The 23,065-nt window shown below is 35.4% G+C and overlaps 1 pseudogene; it reads right to left on the reverse strand.

Moving 5' to 3' along the window:
- Nucleotides 1–21,216: 21,216 nt before the first annotated feature.
- On the reverse strand, nt 21,217–22,521 carry LOC101272756 (serpin B6-like; annotated as a pseudogene).
- Nucleotides 22,522–23,065: the final 544 nt, after the last annotated feature.

Genomic DNA, 23,065 nt, shown 5'->3' on the forward strand with positions numbered 1-23,065 from the left:
GAAAATTTGTTCTATTTTATTTTTCAATTAGTTTATTTCAAAACTTCTTTGGCCTCTATCACTTGGGGACCTATTTGCTGAATTAAATATATTTGTAGTTATCTTATATTTCTTTTAAATGAATGATTTTCTAAAATGCTTGAGAGTTCCTAAAATGTATTGTTTGTCTAACTTTTTAAAACCCACTTTTATCTATCTTGATCACTCATACTCTTAATAAAGGGAGAGGATAAAAATAAAAATTATCAGATATCCTACACCCTGTAGTCTTTTTGTTGTAAGCTATGTTTTACAACATTTTAGTGTAAATATACAGTATTAAAACAAACACTAAACTTAGAGTCAGATAAGTGGATTCTATTCAGAGGTCTATAACTAACTAGTTGAAGGACTTGAGCATGCAGATTTGGTTATTCTTTCTAGGATTTATTGATTTTTGTTTGTTAAAAATTGGAAGCAAAGATTTTCAAGATGATGGAAGAGCAGGAGGATGTGGAGTTCGTCTCTCTCCACAAATGCATCAAGAATACATGTACAGATGGAACAATTCTCACAGAACAGTGGCTAAACACTAGCAGAAGACCTTGGACACCAGAAAGGACAATAAAGACCCCTGCATAACCAGGTAGGATGAAAGAAAGAAGGGAGAAAGAAGAGGAGAGGAAGAGGGATGGGACCTGCACCCCTGGAGGGGAGCTGAAGCAGAGGAGAGGTTCCTGCATCTGGGAAAACCCTCTCACCAAAGAGGAAATTGGTTGGGACAGAAGTGAACCATCTGAGGCTGTGGGAGGAGTGTGAAAAGGCCAGTTTGTGGCAGACAGGACCGAGTAAGAACTACACAGATGGTCTGTACCACCACCCTGCACGCCTGGAACTGGGACGTGTTTCTGCTGGTGTGCACAGGGGCTAGGAGCTGGAGCGTGGGGATTGGAGAGCAAACCTGGGGAGGAGGACTACTGTTGGCTGTGAGAAGACAGCCTGAGGGGATGGGAGGGAGGAAATCTACAATCTGGAATGCCTGTGGAGGAAACTGAGACTGCCATGGAAGCACCACTCTTGAGTGACATGCAGAGGATGGAGCTGCCATTGCAGCCTCTCTCTCCTCATGTGCCAGTCCCTGACCCCCAGAAGCTAGGAAAGGGCCCCGTCAGGGCTGGCCCTCAGGTGTCTGCCACCGGGCACTAGAAAAGTCTCCCACTAGGGCCGGATCTCTTGCATAATGGCCACTGGCTTCCCCATGCACCTATCACCTCTGGGGCTCCCATTACCCAGGCAGCTGTGCCACCTCCATGCTCTGTCCTCACTGAGGCAGACACAAGTGCTCCGGGGAAGGCTCAGGAGAAGATTCCTCTGGGTGGCCCACAGGCAGAGGTGAGGCTAAAACCACAGCTGTGCCCCAGGGGTGAGGCAACTAAGAAAGAGGAATGAAAATCTTTCCATCAGCTGAACAAGCTGCAGCTTAAATCCCCATGATTGGCTTGGTAGACCCTACGTATATAGAATATCTGAATGGACAATGAGTGTTCCCACAGATGAAACTGGTCTGGCTCTGGCAGCTGTGGACTTTGGGAGCAAGCACACGTGGGAGCTGGGCCAGATCAGAGTCTGAGCTCTCTCTACAGTTACCATAGTGGGTCCAGAGACAAATCTAGAGGCGTTGGAGGGCCTCCCAGGGAGGTGGAGGTGAGCTATGGCTCACAGCTGGGGCAAGGACATTAACAGCTGAAACTCCAGGATAATATTATAATTACTATTATTTTTATTATGTTTTCATTTGTTCCATTGTTGATTTTGTTTTTTTTAATTCTTATTTTTTTATTTAGTTTTTTTTGGGGGGGAGTTGGTTTGTTTGGGTTTTTCTTTTTTCTTGCTTTATAAATTTTTAAACATATTTTTATTTTTTTATATTTCTATTTTTACTTTGCTTTTTTGTTGTTCTGTGTTTTTTCCCTTTTCCCCCTTGTTCTATTTTGTTTTTATCCTGTTTTTCTCTTTATTCTGTTTTGTTTTTATCTTTTTAAAAATCATTTTTGTGTGTTTGTTTTGTTTTCTTTGCTTTACTTTTCAGTTTGCATTCTGCTTTGTTTTCTGTTTTGTGTATTTGTTAGTTTTGTTTTTAATTGTTTGATTTCATTTTGGGGTACTTTTGTTTGTCTGGTTGTTCTCTTGTGTTTTGTATTCTTTCGTTTTTCTTTGGTTTCTTGTGTGTGTGTGTTTTGTTTGTTTTTGTTTGTTTGGTTTTGCATTTACCAATTGTCTGGGGTTTTGTTGGTCTTTTTTATTGCTGTTGTTGCTGTTTGTTTGTTTCTGTCTTTGTTATTTGTCTTGGGTTTTGTTTCTCTGTTTGTTTTTATTTGTTTTCTTCCCCCATATTTTTTCCTTTGTTTTCCCTCCTTTATTTCCATGACTTGTGGTTTGAGGGGTCTTGGTTCCCCAGCAGGGGGTCAGGCCTGAGCCTCTGTGGTGGGAGCAGTGAGTCCAGGATGCTGGACTGCCAGGGAATTGCAGGCCCAGGGAAAATTAATCAGCAAGAGCTCTCCAGGAATTCTCCATCTAGAATCTAAGACCTGGATCCACCCATACACCTGCAGCCTCCAATGCTGGATGCCTTACACCAAACAACAGGCAAGAGAGGAACACAAACTCACCCATCATCAGACAGGCTGCCTAAAGTCCTACTAGCTCACAGATACCCCAAAACACACCAAATGACACAGCCCTGCCCATCAAAGGGACAATATCCAGCTCCACTCACAAGAATGCAGGCACCAGTCCTTCCCACCAGGAAGCTTACACAAGTCACTGGACCAACCTCATCCACCAAGGGCAGACACCAGAAGCAAGAGAAACTATGACCCTGCAGCCTGTGCAAAGAAGACCTTAAACACAGTAAGACAAAATGAGATGACAGAGAAATATGTTGCAGACTAAGGAGCAACGTAAAAATGCACAAGACCAAATAAATGAGGAGGAAATAGGCAACCTATCTGAAAAAGAATACAAAGTAATGATAGTAAAGATGATGCAAAATCTTGGAAATAGAATGGAGGCATGGATAGAAGAAATACAACTGTTTAGCAAGGACCTAGAAGAACTAAAGAACAAATAGTGATGGACAACACAATAACTGAAATGAAGAATACACTAGAAGGAATCAATAGCAGAATAAGAGGCAGATGGACAGATACGTGACCTGACAGATAGAATGATGGAAATAATTGCTGCAGAACAGAATAAAGAAAAGAGAATGAAAATAAATGAGGACAATATCAGAGACTTCTGGGACAACATTAAACACACCAACATTCAAATTATAGGGGTCCCAGAAGAAGAGAAAGGGAAAGTGTCTGAGAAAATATTTGAAGAGATTATACTTGAAAACTTCCTTAACATGGGAAAGGAAATAGTCAATCAAGTCCAGAAAGTGCAGAGGGTCCCACACCAGATAAATCCAAGGAGAAACAAGATTAAACACTTATTAACCAAACTAACAAAAATTAAACACAGAAAATATATTGAAAGAAGTAAGGGAAAAGCAATAAATAACATACAAGGGAATCCACATAAGGTTAACAGCCGATTTTTCAGCATAAACTCTGCAGGAAGAAGGGAGTGGCACAATATATTTAAAATGATGAAAGGGAAACACCTACAACCAAGATGACTATATCCAGCAAGGATCTCATTCAAATTTGACAAAGAAATCAAAAGCTTTACAGACAAGCAAAAGCTAAAAGAATTCACACCACCAAAACAGCTTTACAACAAATGCTAAAATAACTTATCTGGGCAGTAAACACAAGGAAGAAAAAGACCTACAGAAAGAAACACAGAACAATTAAGAAAATGGTAATAGGAACACATATATCAATAATTATGTTAAATGTAAATGGATTAAATGCTCCAACAAAAAAGGTACAGACTAGCTGAATGGATACAAAAATAAGACACATATATATGCTGTCTTTGAGACCTAGGGACACATACAGACTGAAAGTGAAGGGTTGGAAAAAGTTATTCCATGCAAATGGAAATCAAAAGAAATCTGGAGTAGCAATACTCCTATCAGATAAAATAGACTTTAAAATAAAGACTGTTACAAGAGATAAGGCAGGACACTACATAATGATCAAGGGATCAATCCAAGAAGAAGATATAACAGCTGTAAATATTTATGCCCCCAGCATAGGAGCACCTCAATATATATGGAAACTGGCTACAGCCATAAAAGGGGAAATCAACACTGACACAATAATAGTGGAGGACTTTAACAATACACTTACACCAATGGGTAGATCATGCTGCAGAGAAGTAATAAGGAAACACAAGACTTAAATGACACTTTAGACCTGATAAACTTAATTATAAGACATTCCATCCAAAAGCAGTAGAATGCACTTTGTTCTCAAGTGCACATGGAACATTGGCCAGGACAGATCACATTTTGCATCACAAGGCAAGCCTTACTAAATTTTTAAAAAATGAAATTGTATCAAGCTTCTTTTCCAACCACGACGCTATGAGATTAGAAATAAATTACAGGGAAAAAAACCCATAAAAAACACAAACACATGGAGACTAAACAATATGCTACTAAATAACCAAAAGATCACTGAAGAAATCAAAGAGGATATCAAAAAATACCTAGAAACAAATGATAATGAAAAAAATGACAATCCAAAACCTATGCAATGTGGCAAAAGCAATTCTAAGAGGGAAGTTTATAGCAACACAATGTTACCTCAAGAAACAAGAAAAATCTCAAGTAAACAACCTAATTTTACAACTAAAGCAACTACAGAAAGAAGTACAAATAAAACCCAAAGTGAGTAGAAGGAAAGAAATCATAAAGATCAGAGCAGAAATAAATAAAATGGAAATGAAGAAAATTATAACAAAGAACAATAAAACTAAAAGATGGCTCTTCGAGAAGGTAAACAAAATTGATAAACCTTCAGCTAGATTAATCAAGAAAAAAAGGGAGAGGACTCAAATCAATAAAGTTATACAGGAAAAAGGAGAAGTTACAACTGACACCACAGAAATACAAAGGATCATAAGAGACTACTATAAGCAAATATGCCAAGGTACAACAGCAAAAGACTGAACCAGGAAGAAATAGAAAATATGAATAGACAAATCACAAGTAATGAAATTGAAACTGTGATAAAAAATCTTCCAACAAACAAATGTCCAGGACCAGATGGCTTCACAGGTGAATTCCATCAAACATTTAGACAAGAGCTAACACTCATCCTTCTCAAACTCTTCCAAAATTAGCAGAGGGAGGAACACTCCCAAACTCCTTCTATGAGTTCACCATCAACCTGATACAAAAACCAGACAAAAATATCGCAAAAAAGAAAATTACAGGCCTATATCACTGATGAACATAGATGCAAAATCCTAAATAAAGTACTAGCTAACAGAATCCAAAAACACATTAAAAGGATCATACACCATGATCAAGTGGGATTTATCCCAGGGATGCAAGGATTCTTTAACATATACAAGTCAATAAATGTGATACACCATATTGACAAATTGAAGGATAAAAACCATATGATCATCGCAAAAGGTGAAGAAAAACTTTCGACAAAATTCAACACCCAGTTATGATAAAAACTCTCCAGAAACTGAGCATAGAGGGAAACTACCTCAACATAATAAAGGCCATATATGACAAACCCACAGCAAACATCATTCTCAATGGTGAAAAACTGAAAGCATGTCCTCTAAGATCAGGAAAAGACAAAGATATCTACTCTCTCTACTTTTATTCAACATAATTTTGGAAGTCCTAGCCATGGCAAACAGAGAAGAAACAGAAATAAAAGGAATACAAATTGGAAAAAAAGAACTAAAACTGTCACTATTTGCAGATGACATGGTACTCTACATAGAAAAGCCTAAAGGTATCACCAGAAAATTACTAGAGCTAATCAATGAATTTGATAAAGTTGCAGGATAAAAAATTAATACACAGAAATCTTTTGCATTCCTATACACTAACAATGAAAGATCAGAAAGTGAAATTAAGGAAACTATCCTATTCACCACTGCAACACAAAGAATAAAATACCTAGGAATGAACCTACATAAGGAGGCAAAAACCTGTACACAGAAAACTATAAGACACTGATGAAAGAAATCAAAGACAACACAAACAGATGGAGAGGTAGACCATGTTCTTGGATTGGAAGAATCAATATTGTGAAAATGACTATACTACCAAAAGCAATCTACTGATTCAATGCAATCCCTATCAAATACCAATGGCATTTTTCACAGAACTAGAACAAAATTTTACAATTTGTATGGAAACACAAAAGACCCTGAATAGCCAAAGCAATCTTGAGAACGAAAAATGGAGATGGAGAAATCAGACTCACTGAGTTCAGACTATACTACAAAGCTACAGTCATCAAAACAGTATGGTTTTGATGGACAGCTACATGTAAAAGAATGAAATTAGAGCACTCCCTAACACCATACACAAAAAATAAACTCAAAATGGATAAAAGATCAAAATGTAAGGCCAGACAGTATAAAACTGTTAGAGGAAAACATAGGCAGAACACTCTTGATGTAATCACAGCAAGATCATTTTTGACCAACTTCCTAGAGTAATGAAAATAAAAACAAAAGTAAACAAAAGGGACCTAATGAAACTTAAAAACTTTTGCACAGCAATGGAAACCATAAACAAGATGGAAAGATAACCCTCAGAATGGGAGAAAATATTTGCAAAAGAAGCAACTGACAAAGGATTAATCTCCAAAATATACAAACAACTCATGCATCTCAATATCAAAAACACAAACAACACAATCAAAAAAATGGGCAGAACACCTAAATAGACATTTTCCAAAGAAGACATACAGATGGCCAAGAGGCACATGAAAAGAAGCTCAACATCATTAATTATTAGAGAAATGTTAATCAAAACTACAATGAGGTATCACCTCACACCAGTCAAAATGGCCATCATCCAAATATCTACAAACAATAAATGCTGGAGAGGGTGTGGAGAAAAGGGAACCCTCTTGCACTGTTGGTGGGAATGTAAATTGATACAACCACTATGGAGAACAGTATGGAGTTTCCTTAAAAAACTAAAAATAGAACTACCATATGACCCAGCAATCCCACTACTGGGCATATACCCTGAGAAAATAATAATTGAAAAGACACATGCACTCCAATATTCATTGTGACACTATTTACAATAGCCTGGCATGTAAGCAACCTAAATATCTATCAACAGATGGATGGATAAAGAAGATATATATATATATATATATATAAAATGGAATATTACTCAGCCATAAAAAGGAATGAAATTGGGTCATTTTATATATATATATATATATATATATATATATATATATATATAAAATGGAATATTACTCAGCCATAAAAAGGAATGAAATTGGGTCATTTGTAGAGACGTGGATGGACCTAGAGACTGTCATACAGAAGTAGAAGTCAGAAAGAGAAAAAGAAATATCGTATATTAACACATATATGTGGAATCTAAAAAAATGGCATAGATGATATTTTTGCAAAGCAGAATTAGAGACACAGACATAGAGAACAAACGTATGGATACCAAGGGGCAAGGGATGTGGGATGATTTGGGAGAGGTGGATTGACATATATACACTATTGATACTATGTATAAAATAGATCACTAATGAGAACCTATTGTATAGCATAAGGAACTCTACTCAATGCTCTGAGGTGACCTAAATGTGAAGGAAATCCATAAAAGGGTAATATATGTATATGTATAGCTGATTCACTTTGCTGTACAGTAGAAACTAACACAACATTGTAAAGCACCTATACTCCAATAAAAATTTTAAGAAAATGGAAGCAAACACAAAATATAGGAATGGAGAGACCTAAAATTACACTGCTAAAGTTCTTACTTATTAATAAATGAAATTCCTGCACTCTAATCCATATATACTATAATAGCTGAAATTATCAAAGGTGTTTCTTTCCATCCTAGCGAGGAATTGTGGAATGAATGTTTTCACAGGTGACTAAATATTGGAAGGGTACCTTAAGAGACCTGATATCCTAAACATATCATGTTCAATATGACTTTAAATTGAATATTAAAGTCATTTATTACTAGACGGTGTTTCTTATTAAATAATGTAACAGTTACCACTGCTGAGTTCACTACATGTATGCTCACCTGAAGAAGTATTCAGATGATTAAAGCATTTGAAATAATTTTCAAAAATGGTATCACAAATTCATAAGATATGTAAAATGTATTGTCTCCAGTGTCTCTACTTGTAATATGGAATACATTTTTTCTTAGCAGTTAATATGTCAGTCAACTTCAAACAGTCACAGTGAATTTTGCTGCTTTACCCAGTGAAAGACTGAACATTCCTGTTTCATAGCTATATCTATAATTATACCTCTATCTATTTATTTATCTATCCATTTATCTTTTTATATTAGGTAAGTAGAGAATTTGGTAAGAAATATAGTTGGTGGTATGGGCCTTCACTCAAGCATAAAAAGCCTCCCACATCATCTTCGAGAATAAGGAAAACAAAACCCTTCTTTTTCTTATGTTAGGCAGCCTTCTAAAATAATCTCAATGATCCACATCCTTGTGCAGTCCTCTCTTCTTGAGTGTTAGATGAACCTAGTAATTTGCCTCTAATAAATAGAAAGTTGTAAAAGTGATAGACCATCATTTTCAAATTTAGACAAAAAACACCATGACTTCCTTCTTTCTCATACTCCAACTTTTACCTTACGTTCTCTGCATTTCTCTATCATCATCATCGTCATCATCTTGCTTGCTTGCTCTGATGAAGCAAACTGGCATGTTGTGAGCTACCCAATGGAGAGACCCATGTGACAAGGAACTGAGAGCAGTCTCTGGTCAAAATCATTGAGGAATTGTGGCCTTAATTTGACAGCCCATGAGTAATGGAAACAAGCCAAACACAATGTGAGTGAACTTGGAACTGAATTCTTCCCCAATCTAGCTTTCAGTTGAGACTGCAGCCCCAACAGAGTTGTGAGAGCATGCAGTCTTATAAAAGACCCTTATCCAAAATACCCAGTTAAGCTATACCAAGATTCCTAGCCCACAAAGACTGTGAGATAACACATGTTTTGAGCAGTTAAGTTTTGTCAGATTTTACTAGTAATAATAGATAATTAATACATCCCTCCTGCAATATTGACTTCTGCTGGATAAAGCTATATTAATCTTTTGTGTGTTACTCTATGATCATTCTTACTTTTTTTACAGTTCTGTTAATTCAGACTGGAGTGTACAGAGAATAAGTAGGCTTGAATATTCATATTTCATATAATACATATAATGTACATATATATATATGCATTCACTGCACACAAATCCTGAAATATTAGTGAATAGAAATTTAAATGTGAATTTTCAGTTTGAAGATGTAAATGTCTATGAAATGTCTCTTGTACTGATACAACAAAGCAACTGAGATTTTGAGTTCTACAAGGAAATGAGATGACTCACCTATTTGGTTAACATTTGTGTTTGTCTTATTCAAATTCTCATCTCAAAAGATATGAAAAATTTTTCAAATTTAGCCTTAGGCTCCTCATAGTCTTGCCTCAGCCCTTCATAATTCCTTTTATATTTTGTGTTTTTTTAATCATTTGCTTTCATTGCCTCTATAAGTGGCAAGTTTCTGAAAGTCATAGAATTGAATTATCTATTAAAATCTGCTTGAAATATTTACCACTGACTAGAGAACAAGGTTGATAGGGTTTAATCTTTCAAGTCAAGTGATAAATATAACATGATCCAGAGATCAGATTAAGTGGAAGTGATTGCATTATGTATCCTAATGCTGGTAAATGCTTAGGTAAGTAATTTAAAGATGCTAAATAGGAGATTCCTGAAAAGGAAGGGAACCCTTCCAATTAGCTCACTGTGAAAAGGTCAGCTTTGGAACTTAGAGTCAGCAAATTACCAGGATGGTAATTTTGATATGTGCAGTTGCATTCCATCAGCAACTGGGTTAACACTTCCTGTTACATGGTCAGAACTCTACAAGAAATGGATGCAAATAGAAAAACAAATGTGAAAGACAAAGACCTAAGTTCCCCTTACCATGAGAAAATGGTGGTGATAACCCAGGTTTGGGATGTCTCCTCAAGTAATAAGGGACTTACTTCTTATTGCATGTATTAAAATCGTGGCATTAATTGACAAGGTTGTGTAAAAGAAGGTTGAAAATACTGAGCTATCAGTATATTCCTTAACAGCCCATGGCTAACTCAAAAGCAGCCAAAGCTTTCACAAAAGTACTAGGAAAAAAAGAAAAAGAAAGACCCAATTGATTTATATTTAAAATGCCATTCTAAATATCAGAACTCAGCGGGGTAAATTTTTCATATCGAATTTTCAATAACATGTGTATAGTAAGTTTCAGTATTTGGAGAATTGACAAATATATTTTATTATTTGATCCTGATAATAACATCATCAGAAAAGTAAGACTGGACTTTTGAATTTCATTGCCATTTAAAAATGAAGGAAAAAAAATTCCACAGAAGTTATAGGATTTACTGAAGGGAACACAGCTAGAAAAAGGTAGCCCTGGTGTTTATAACCAAACAGTCTGACCCTAGCTCCTTCTGTTCTAATTAAAAAAAAATTTAATTAATTGTATTGTAAACACACATTGTATGTGTGAGCATTTATGTATATGTACACATCCAATAAATTCTGGCACATGAGTTTATTCTTTTGCTAGGAATTTTTTTTTTGTACTAGTGTCTCTTTTGGAGGGGGATAAAGGTAATTGGCTATATGAATTACATTGAATTACTTGAGCAGGTGTGAATAAACACCTGTCTGAGCAATGATGCAAGTAAGTATAACCCTTTCCCCTGCAACCTACATACTTTTTACTTGAAATCCATGTCAAAAAGATAATCTCATTAAGCAAGGTATAAAACTCATTATCTCACTCATAAAAAACATGTTCTTTTGTTTTAACTCCAAGAAAGTTAATAAGAACTAACCATCCTAAAGCAAAGACTTTTAAGAGGTTTATAGACCATGGAATTAGAAAATGGGATCTCAGATGATTTTATTTTGTTGCTTTTTACTAGAAGTAGTTTTATCAAACTAAGAACATCTTTAGGCAAGGCAGACAATACAAAACTGAAAACTTAGCTGACATGTCTGGTGTGAAAGAGCTAAAGGAAAACTATTTACTAATTCTAAAAATAATAACTGGTAATCAATAATGTCTGAGGAAAGTGCCCAATGGAACAAAGGAGTTAGAAATAAAGCATGTGGTTTCAGAAAAATAAAGTTCATAGCAGTTTGAGTCATATTTAGTCTATAAATGCTGGAAGCCCTGAAGAAACTCTTCCCATGACCAGGTTCCTGGGCAGTGTATGTCATTAAGAAATATGGTGCTAGTGACTAAATATTTGTGCCTCCCCAAATCCATATGTTAAATCCTAACATTTAGTGTGATGGTATTTGGAAATGGGGGCCTTTAGGAGGTGATTAGGTCATGAAGATGTACCCATCACAAATGAGATTAGTGTTCTTAAAAAAGGGTACTAGAGAACTTCCTCAACCCCTGCAGCCATGTGAACACAGAGAAAGATGGCCGTCTATGAACAAGGAAGGGAGCTCTCACCAGACACCAAATTGGCCAGCACTTTGACTTTGGACTTCCTAGCTTCCAGAATCATGAGAAATAAATTTCTGTTGTTCATAAGCCACCCAGTCTATGGCATTCTGTTATAGCAGGCTAAATGGACTAAGACACTTGACAAAGATAAAATTTGTGGTGGTACTGGTGGTGATATTGTGTATTTATATGTAAATGTTTGCGCTGAGAAGTTGAAGAGAGTTTTGTTGCTCAATACCATATAATTTAGGGCCAAACTCATGAATTATATAGGATTAGGATTCAGAAAAAGTGATGCAAAGAGCCAAGAAAAAATTTACTTAAATTGCTTCCTTAGATAGAATCTAAGCTGTCTTTTTCACTGAAACATATAGAAACACTTTTGTATGTCTCATCTTTCCTGAAAATAATTTGCTTCTTTCATCACTCCTCAAATGGGGGCAGGGAAAAGCAGAGAACAGAATGGCTTTGCTTGGGGGGAGAAAAGAGCTACGACAAGAAATACCCTTCAAACAGCTCTGAGGAAGTGTTAATAATTATTCCCCTAGGAAAGAAGGCATTTTGTGTCTACATATGACCCAAATCAGCATTATGCCAGTTCATTGGAAGGAAAGAGAAAAGATTTGGCAGCTACAAAGACTGATGGCCAGTTAAACAAGTCATTAGGTGGTTGGGTCGTTTTGAAAAATAGATTTTGCTCCCCCTCGCTTGATTAATGCACAAGTCAAGGTAGAAATTTTATTCGTAAGTCATTCTGAAAGGCAAAGTGTTCACATAACTAAAAATTTTATTGAGGGGAAAGACATTTGTGCAACCATATAATGATATCCTTTTTATTGGACTATCATTAAAGAATTATATCTTCTTCAGTATTGCAAATCATTCCCATAAATACTGTAATGGGAGTGAAATGTTGTTTGGTCATAGAGGAGATCTCCCATAATATTAATATTAAATTTAGTTAATGCTTGGTGTGCCATCCTCTGCATTGCAAAAAGATCTTTTGCTAAGTTAAAAGCATTGTTAAAGGAGCACAAACATAATAATGAAGCTGAGTTACAGCCCAGTGCTAATAAAGACCATGTAGGACTACATTTTAAAAGTAAATTAAATTAGGCTTAGAGAAATCATAAACATTTTTGGAAAAGAAGCACTGTTTCCCTATTCAGTCTAAGATAAAAGACTTGTCATCTGAAAGACATGACATGAAAGACATGATTTGGTGAGGAAAGGACAGATAAATGAGTTAAGAAAAAAATTAATCTAGCTAATGGTTATCTTGAAAAGTTAGAAGTAAGAAGAAGAACCTTGCAGTTGATATTGTCCTTAAGTCATGGTCACTGGAGCACAGGAATCATAGAACTAATGTAGCCACACAGATACTTAGGATTCTGCCAGGCCACATTTAATACTAAGCAAAGTTTTTACATTGACAGGATCACAGTGCTAAAACAGACTGGTTTCAAGCAAGACAGGCATTTCCAGATAAATATTTTAAGACTGGGCTCCTGAAAATCTGCAGACATTACCTTTCATGAGTGTACAAGAAACAGAGATAAATCTCTCCTCCTCTGCTCTATTTCTGCTCTCAGTGACTTCCCATTGTTATCCCTGTCCAACTTAGCACCATAAAGTTGGGAGAGCGGCAAACTATGAATCAGGAAAAAGTCTAATTCAAAAGGTCAGATCATCTTTTGTAAACATAATTTCATGAGATAAATAGATGGGGCGGGAATTCTGAACTGCTGACTGAGAAGAGGTTTTTCCACTCAGGGCTCACAACTTTGATAAAGACTCTGGCCTCTAATTCCTGCTTTGTGCCTGAGGTTATCAAAATGGCCATAACAATTATGGGAAAAGGGTAATTGAATATTGAATAGAAGAATAGTTTTCTCTTTTCTTTGCTTAAGAAAAGGTAATATCGACTGGTGGTATCCACTTGATTCAGGCTTGTGAGAAGGTTAGAAGAGATAAGTTCAATATGGGATTTTAGGAACAAAAAGATTTTGTCTAACAACCAAAACCTGACACTGGCTCTAAGTCCATTGTAATTATTCCTTTAGTGCAAAAATTAAATGACTGAAAGTTATCTTTAGAAGATACAAATATGTGTATTGATATTGATTATGATTCATTAACATGTTGACATTCTTGAATTAATCATATTTGTTGACAAGTCATTTAGATTATATAAGATGTAAAGGGAACCTGAGGAGAATAGGCACTAGACAGCTAAGATCTGGTTTCAGTAGTTTGTAAGAATGATCAGAAAATGTTCAGGATACCAGAAGATAAGTAACACTCAAAAATAAGAAGAACATATTGGATAAGAGGCTAATTAAGCACAAAATAATCTTAATCAGTGTAACTACTTCCCTAATATTCCAGTAATTTTATCTGCTTTGAATACCTTATCTTTAGATTCTTTTAGAAGATGGGATATATAATAAAATACTAAATTACATGGTTTTGGATTTATGAGCTTTAAAAAAGGATGGTGGAGGAGTTATAAATTAAGGGGCTTTGTTATTTTTCTAAAGTGTTCTGTATCATATAATTATGATTCATTGGTAAATCCTGAAAATAAAAGATTATTTAACAACAGATTTGCAAGACTTCCCAGTGCAAAAATCCCTGAACAAATCTCCCTAAGAGAAAATCTATGTTCTCCAATTAAAATCTTCAAGGAAAGAAAAATCCTGATATCCAAGTGTGGTCTAGTTATTTGGAAATTTTGATTATTAGAACTGCCTTTCTTATAGCAAACTGACATCTTTTTCCTTATACATTTAAACTCTTGGTCCAAAAACTCTGTGGCCATGAAGATGAAGGTGTAATCTTTCTTCTAAGTAATAGAATTTAGATGATATAAAAGAAATTTCCCCATGAATATTCTTTAGTCAATGAAACCTATTTTTCATATGTGTTGTACTGATTTACTTTTCAAGATGATTACTTTACCTGGACACATTTCAGTTTGTCAATGTCATAGTTTAAACTGTGATGCCTAGATTCAGTCAAAAGGAGGCATTTCATGATGGTGGTGCCTGGAAAAGCCTGAACTTACTTCCTATCATTAACATAACAAATATACAGTGACATGGATCAATTCCCTCTGAAAGGGACCTGAGAACTAGGTGAATACCTGCTCCACAACAAAGGGACCATATCGAGATGCATTTCAACACACCCTCAACAAAAGGAACATATATCAAGAATGAATTAGGTGGTATAGACAACCACAAAGATTCTACAGACAACCAAGATCTAGGGTAGGATTGAAGGACAAAGATCATCCTCTAAACATGGCCACTCCTTCAAGACTGAGAGAGTTAAGTTTGGTCTAATACACAGAAACATACACAGGGAGACATACAAAATGAGGAAACAATGAAATATTTCAAAATGAAAGAACAAGACAATGCAAAAACAGATGTTAATGATATAGAGATAATAATCTACCTGATAAAGAATTCAAAGTAGTGGTCATAAAGATGCTCATAAAACTCAAGAGAAGAATGGATGAACATAATAAGTGCTTCAACAAAGAGAAAATAGAAGAGAGAACCATTCAGAGCTGAAGAATACAGTAACTGAAAAGAAAAATATGCTAGAGGGAATCAACAGCAATTTAGATGATACAGAGGAATAGATCAGGGATCTGGAAGACAGGTTAGTAGAAATCTCTGAATCAGAGCAGCCAAAGGGAAAAATAAAATTTTTAATGAGAATTGTTTAAGGAACCTCTCTAACAACATCTAGCATACTAATATTCACATTGTAGCAGTCACAGACAAAGAAACAGAGAAAGAAGCAGAAAACCTATTTGAAGAAATAATGACAGAAAAATTCCCTAACCTGGGGAAGAAAACAGACATCCAGATCATGGAATCAAAGAGATTTTCAAAAAAGAGGATCCCAAAGAAATCTATACCAAGACACGTTATAATTAAAATATCAAAAATTAAGTATAAAGAAATAATTTAAAACCAGCAAGAAGAAAATAATATGTTACATATATAAGTGAACCCCCCATAAGATAATTAGCAAATTTCTTATCAGAAACTGTGCAGGCCAAAAGGGAGTGGAATTATGTATTCAAAGTGCTGAAGGAAAAAGAAAAAAGCACTTACAACCAAGAATACACTATCTGGCAAAGTTATCATTCAGAATTGAAGGAGAGATAAAGCATTTCCCAGACAAGCGAAAACCAAAGGCCTTCATCACCACTAAACCAGCCTGACAAGAAATGTTAAAGGAACTGCTTTAAGTGGGGGAAAATGTCATAACTAGAAATAAGAAAATATATGAAAGAAAAAAATTCTAACTAGTAAAAACAAATATATACTAAAGGAAGTAGAACAACATCTCATAAAGTTAGAATGACGAGTTAAAGAAAAAATGTAGTAAAATAACTAAAACTACAATAAGTAGTTAAGGGATGCACAAAATAAAAAAAAGTTATAACTTATGATGTAAAAAAATTAAATGTGGGGGGATAGTAAAAATTTAGTGTTTTAGAATGCATTTGAACTTAAGTAAGGATCAACTTAAAATACTCTGCTTTATATATAGATTGTTATATATGAACCTCATAGTAACAACAAAACCAAAGCCTATAATACGTACACAAAAAGTAATGACAAAGAAATCCAAAGATAACAGTAAAGAAAATCATCAAACCCAAAGTGAAGAGACTAAAAGAAAAATAAATGAACAGAGAAGAACCACAAAAATAACCAGGAAAAGATTAACAAAATGCAATAAGTATGTCCCTATCAATAATCACTTTAAATGAAATGGATTAATGCTCCAATCAAAAGACATAGGGTGACTTAATGCATAAAAAAAAAAGATAAAAAAAACCCAAAAAACAAGATCTATCTATATGCTTTCCACAAGAGACTCACTTCATATCTAAAGACACATGCAGGCTGAATGTAAAGGGATGCAAAAAAAGATATTTCATGCAAATGGAAGCAAATAGAAAGCTGGGGTATTAATATTTATATCAGATAAAATAGACTTTAAAACAAAGATTGTAACAAAACACAAAGAAGGGTGTCACATAATGATAAAGGGGTCAATCCAACAAGAGGATATAACATACTTATGTATCCAACATAGGAGCATCTAAATATATAAAGTAAATATCAACAGAAATAAAGGGAGAAAAAGACAGCATTGCAATAAGAGCATTGAGATATTATAATTGCATTAAGTAAAGCCATATTATGCAATTGTTTTATTTAATAACAACAGGACTAATTATTTTTCCCATTAAATTTATACTTAGATGTTCCATTCCAATTTGTCCAGATCCTTCTGGAGTCTACATACCATTCGTGTTATTAACAAACTCTCTTATCTTTCTCTTATTGAAAGACTTGACAAAGTAAAGCAGCGGGTTGAGGCTTTGAACTCAGACATCTGAAATAAAATTAAATATTAATATCTTAATAATTATGTAATCTGAGCTTTTGTGATTCAACTTCTTTATCTGTACAATGGGGAAAGATCTGCTTGAGTGTTTAAGTTTTTTGCCTTAGCACTCTCATTTGCATTACACTAGTCCAGGTCCTAATTTTCTTTAATTGCAACCTAACCCAGTTTAGATCAATGAAAATCAGGTGTGAAACTTTCTCTTGAACAATTTGAAGTGAACCTATGGAGTACCTAAATCAGTAGGACATAAGCCAAGAGATAACGACCCTATATCTGCCAAAACAAATAGTAGGCCTGAGAATTAAGCCAGCACAGCAGAAATAGAGCGTGAATAAGAAGGACTCCCTAGAAATATGTTTTAAGCCCCTAGATACAGGTGTATAAAGTGATTTTAATGTCTTATTTATTTATTGTTCTAGATAACATTGGCCAATAAATTCTGTTTGTTATCTTAGCCAATTAAATTTCCTCCACTGGCAACCAAGATTTTACTTTGTGATTCATTCCACCCACTAAACTATCAGAAGTTATCATCTTCTATTCATCTCATAGAAAACTGCTTTCTCTTTATAAATATTGTTTGTTTGGGAAATTTATTTTAGATTTTGAAAAATATATATGTATACATACAGCTACAGTTGAAATCTAATAATAAACATGCTCCTATGGAAACCACATGGAGATTAAGAATTGGAACCTCACCAATTCCTTTGCAGAATCCTCTCTACTGTATCTGTCTTATTCCTCTTCTCAAATAAACATTATTTATAATTTAGTAATAGGTTTTTATCACTAAACAATACATTATTTATTTTTATTGAATAATTTATAGATAAACTTTCTAGAGTTTTTGAGTTAAAATTTACATATAATAAAGTTCACCCATGTGGGCTTCCCTGGTGGCACATTGGTTGAGAGTCCGCCTGCCGATGCAGGGGACACAGGTTCGTGCCCCGGTCTGGGAAGATCCCACATGCCGCGGAGCCGCTGGGTCCGTGAGCCATGGCCGCTGAGCCTGCACATCCGGAGCCTGTGCTCTGCGACGGGAGAGGCCATAACAGTGAGAGGCCCGCGTACTGCAAAAAAAAAAAAAAAAAAAAAAAAAAAAAATTCACCCATGTTAAAATATGGTTCTGAGTTTAGATAAATAAATCAAGTTACATCACAGTGATCACAATCAAGATTTAGAATAATTCTACCACCCCCAACATGTTTCCTCAAACTCCTCTAGAGTACACTCCTCTCCATACACTCAGCCCATTGCAAACACAGAATATTCACCATCACTGTAGTTTAACACTTTTACAGACTTTTACATAAATAGAATTATATCATATTAAACTTTGAGTCTGGTTTATTTCTTATAGCATAAAATGTGTGATATCCATAGTCACTACTGTAGTTTTATAATGAGTCTTGGAATTAGGTAATGTGAGTCTTTCAACAACCTTCTAATTGTTCTTTGCCAAAATTGTATTGTAATTATATTAACTTTGCAATTTCATATAAATTTTAGAATCATGTGGTCTATTTCCATTAATTAAAATATTCTGGCACTTTGAGCTTGCTTTAAATGAACAGATATATTTGGGAGAATTGATTTCTTAACAGTGTTGAATTATCCAACTCATAAACCTGATCTACCTCTCCATTTATTTATGTCTTCTTTGATTATGTTCAACAGTATTTTGTAGTTATTAGAATGCTGACCTTGCATGTATTTTGCCAAACTTATGATTAAGTATTTTTGGGTATTTGGTTCTAATGATAATGGTTCTATTAACAATAATTGTTCTATTATGGTTATTAATCTATTAATTTCTTTTTATTGCAAATATACAGACATACAATTAAATCTCATATTTAATTGTATATTGAAATTGTGTTCTACAGTATTGCAGTACTCCTCAGTAGTTCCAATATATATATTTTTAGATATTTTGGGGGATTTACTTTGAAGACAATTATGCCATCTTCAAACAGATATACGTTTTTCTTCTTTTCCAATCTATATGTTTTCATTTTGCTTTCTTGCCTTATTGCTCTGGTTAAGACTTCTAGTGTGACAATGAATAGGTGTGGTAACAACAAACACATTTGCCTTCTTATATACTGGGGTAAAACATTCAACATTTTACCCATATGCAAAATGTAAAATGCAGGATTTTTTTTTTCCTGTTGATGTTTTACCTCACGTTGAAGATGTTCCTTTTTATTCCTATTTTGCCAAGAGTCTTACCATGAATGTGCCTTGAATTTGTCAAATGTTTATTTGCAGCTATTGCAGTAATATATATTTTTTCTTGTTCAGACAATTTATATGGCAAATTGCCTTAACTATTTTCAAATGTGAAACCAACCTTACATTCCTGGAATAAACTCCACTTAACCATGACATAGTTGGCTCTCCATATCTGTGGATTCCACATCCACTGATTCAACCAAGCTTGGATTGATACTATCCAAAAAAAATCCCAGAAGTTCCAAAGAGCAAAACTTGAATTTGTTGAATGCCAGCAACTATTTACATGGCATTTTCATTGTATTTAAAACTATTTACATAGCATTTTCATTTTATTAGGTACTATAAATAATCTAGAGTGATCGATACAGGGAACATATTGCTGATTGCCAGAGGTGGGGAGTGAATGGTTGGATGAAATGGGTAAAGGGGGTCAAAAGGTATAAAATTCCTCACACACACTACTATATATAAAATAGACAACCATCAAGGATCTATTGTATATCACAGGGAACTATACTCAATATTTTATAATAACTTATAAAGGAAAAGAATCTGAAAAATTGAATCACTGTGCTATACACCTGAAACTAACATGACATTGCAATTAAACTATACTTCAATAAAATAAAATTTTAAAAAAGGTATAAACTTCCAGTTGTAAGTCATGGGGGTGCAATGAATAGAAAGGTGGCTATCATTAATAATACTATATTATTGCAAGTATTATTATTCAAGTATTGCATATTTGAAACTTGCTAAGAAAGTAGATTTTAAAAGTTTTCATCATGAGTAAAAATATGTAACCATGTGAGGTGACAGATGTTAGATATTGTAGTAATCATTTTGCAGCTTATACAAATATCAAATCATTATGTTGTACATCTGAAACTGGTAAGTTATATGTTAATTATATCTCAATTAAAAATTTTGAAAAAACAAAATGGTAACTATGTGAAGTGATGGATATAATTTGCTTGATTGTGGTGATTATTTCACAAGGTATACATATATCAAAACATCAAGTTGTCCAACTTACATATAATTTTTGTCAATTAAACCTCAATAAAGCTGGAAAAAAGAAAACTGCTTCAGTATTTATATGGTAATGAAATGGAACAAAATAACCAAGAGAATGTTGAATAGGATCACACATTATCTGTGTATTTTGGTTTAAGAAATGATGTATTAATACAAAAGAGTGAAAATAATAGAGAAAACAGACTGACACAGAAGCATTCACCTAATTATAATAAATATGAAACTTTTGCTGCAAGGTAAGGGTACACTTTTCAGGAATGGGTGCTTGTCCATATAGAAACATATGATCTTGATACTGAGCATCCATACCTCACTTTCATATTGATCTTGAGCATCCATACCTCACTTCATACAGCATAAAAATTCCAGATGTGTAGTAGGTCTAAATATAATAGGTAAAAATTATTCTGAATATAAAATAAAAATTATGAAGTTTTTAGAGAATTATCTTAATAAACTTAGACTAGGAGATGGTTCCTTAAGTAGGACAATCATAAAAGAAACTATAGAATTACACATTAGAGAAAACCAAATTACTTTGTCAAACTACATCAAAATTAAGAACTTCTCTTTAATTAAGAACACCATTAAGGCTATGAAAAGCCAAGAGTGGAAAAGATATCTGCAAAATATATCTGAAATAGATAACCACTATTTCACGAGAATAGTGAATTTTCTTTTTTTTTTCCTCGATCAGACCCTTTATTTCTGGACTGTCGCCAAGGCCAATTTGGGTCACAGGCACGTCACGGAGTACCGGGGAAAGTGGGCCAGTAGGGCCCAGCGGGGCTGCCTGCAGCTGCCGCTTCCTTACGGGGAACTGAGCCGGCCGCAGAAGAGAAGCCCGCTGGTCTTGTTGTGCTGGATAAAGATGAAGAAAAGGTTGGGTTTCCCTGGTGGTGCGGTGGTTGAGAGTCCGCCTGCCGAGGCAGGGACATGGGTTCGTGCCCCGGTCCGGGAAGATCCCACATGCTGCGGAGCGGCTGGGCCCGTGAGCCATGGCTGCTGAGCCTGCACGTCTGGAACCTGTTCTCTGCAATGGGAGAGGCCACAACAGTGAGAGGCCCACATACCGCAAAAAAAAAAAAAAAAAAAAAAAAAGAGGAGGAAAGGGTGTTCGGCTCGGAACCTGGGGGTGATTCTGGCGCAGCGCAGCATCAGGACTGCGGCGGTGGCCGCGGCCGCCTCTGTGCCCTCCTCGTCGACCTCCACAAAGGTCTTGTGGATGACCTGGGCCGACATCGCTGAGAAATCCGCCCTGGTGTCCTCGAAGGCGTCGGTCACACCCAGGGTGCGGAGGACACCCTCCATGCCGTAGCTCTTCCCCAGCTTAAACCTCGGCAGGGACACCTCCACCTCCTCCTCCATCAGGTCCGGCCTCGTTCACTCGATGAATTTCTCATAAGCAAGGTCCTTTTCCACTGTTTTCAAATCGGTGTTTTCATTGGGAAGCATGATGATCATATTGAGCTCCCTGCCGATGTAGGGAAGCACCAGAATCTTCGTGAATATCTCTCCGATGTAGGTCATTTTAAAGGTGGATTTCCTGAAGATCATTTGCACAGCCTTCTCCACATTCTTGCTGACTTTGAACAGACTTCCCTTGGTGTGCTGTTTGTTAAACTAATTCTTCCAGTTTCCTTTGAAGTAGATGGTGTTCACGAGAACCAGACAGGTCATGGGGTCCACTGAATTTGGAGACAGCAGGTCTGTAATTTTTCCTTCTGTCCTTTGGGCTACCCAGGTGCTTATGTGTTTCCTGGATTCCTCCGCAGCACTGATAAAGTCCAGCTCTTCCGTCTCTGCTTGGTAGAATTTGCGGCAGGAATCTTTGAAAGATGGGAGGAAACCATAAGTCTTCTCTCCAAAGAGCCTGTTGACGGTTCGGAGCAAGTACTGTGTGCTGGTCCTGTTAACTTCGGTGAGAAGGTTCTGGAAACCCTGGTGGACGTCTCCACCTCCACTGCTTCTTTTGCTTAGAGAAAGTGCCTGGGACATCTGGGCCACAGTGTTTCCCTTTGCCCCCATGAAGACCATGGCCAGGGCAGAGGGGATGCTTATGGGTGAGAAAAACATATTTTTCGAGTTGTCTTCACCCAGGTGTTCAGAAGACATGAACCAAAGAATTAAATAAGTAATTCATACACACACACAAAGTTGGCATATGATGAATTTTCATTTTCCTACATTTATATATTTTTTCTAACAAGTGTTTTCTACTATTACAATCTTATTTGACCTAAAATATAATTATTTCCACTGTGTATAGTATAATTATTTATACTAAAACATAATTATTTTTTCTTGGCTCCTTCTTTTCCCAGTTTAATATTAGGTCTATGCTATCTTCTTCAAGTGAAGTGTGGAGATTTCCTCAATCTGTGCTTTAGAATAGAATGTGTAGTATTAAATTTTTGTTAACACTTGCTACATAAAGCTACCTAGGTTTGAATGTTTTTTAGAAAAATTTGCCTCTTTACTCAGTCTTTATCATGAAACAATTAAGATTTTCTATTTTTTCCTTGCACCAAGTTCAACTTTTTTCACCTGAGTTGTCCCCAAATTTTTCTCACTATTCTTTATCTTCTTTAGCTTATGTAATTAGTAATTCTTTCTCATTTTGGTGTGTTTATGAGTGTGGGAACATACCTTCTCTTCC

The sequence above is a fragment of the Orcinus orca genome, chromosome 13, assembly GCF_937001465.1.
Source record: "Orcinus orca chromosome 13, mOrcOrc1.1, whole genome shotgun sequence".
NCBI lineage: Eukaryota > Metazoa > Chordata > Mammalia > Artiodactyla > Delphinidae > Orcinus > Orcinus orca.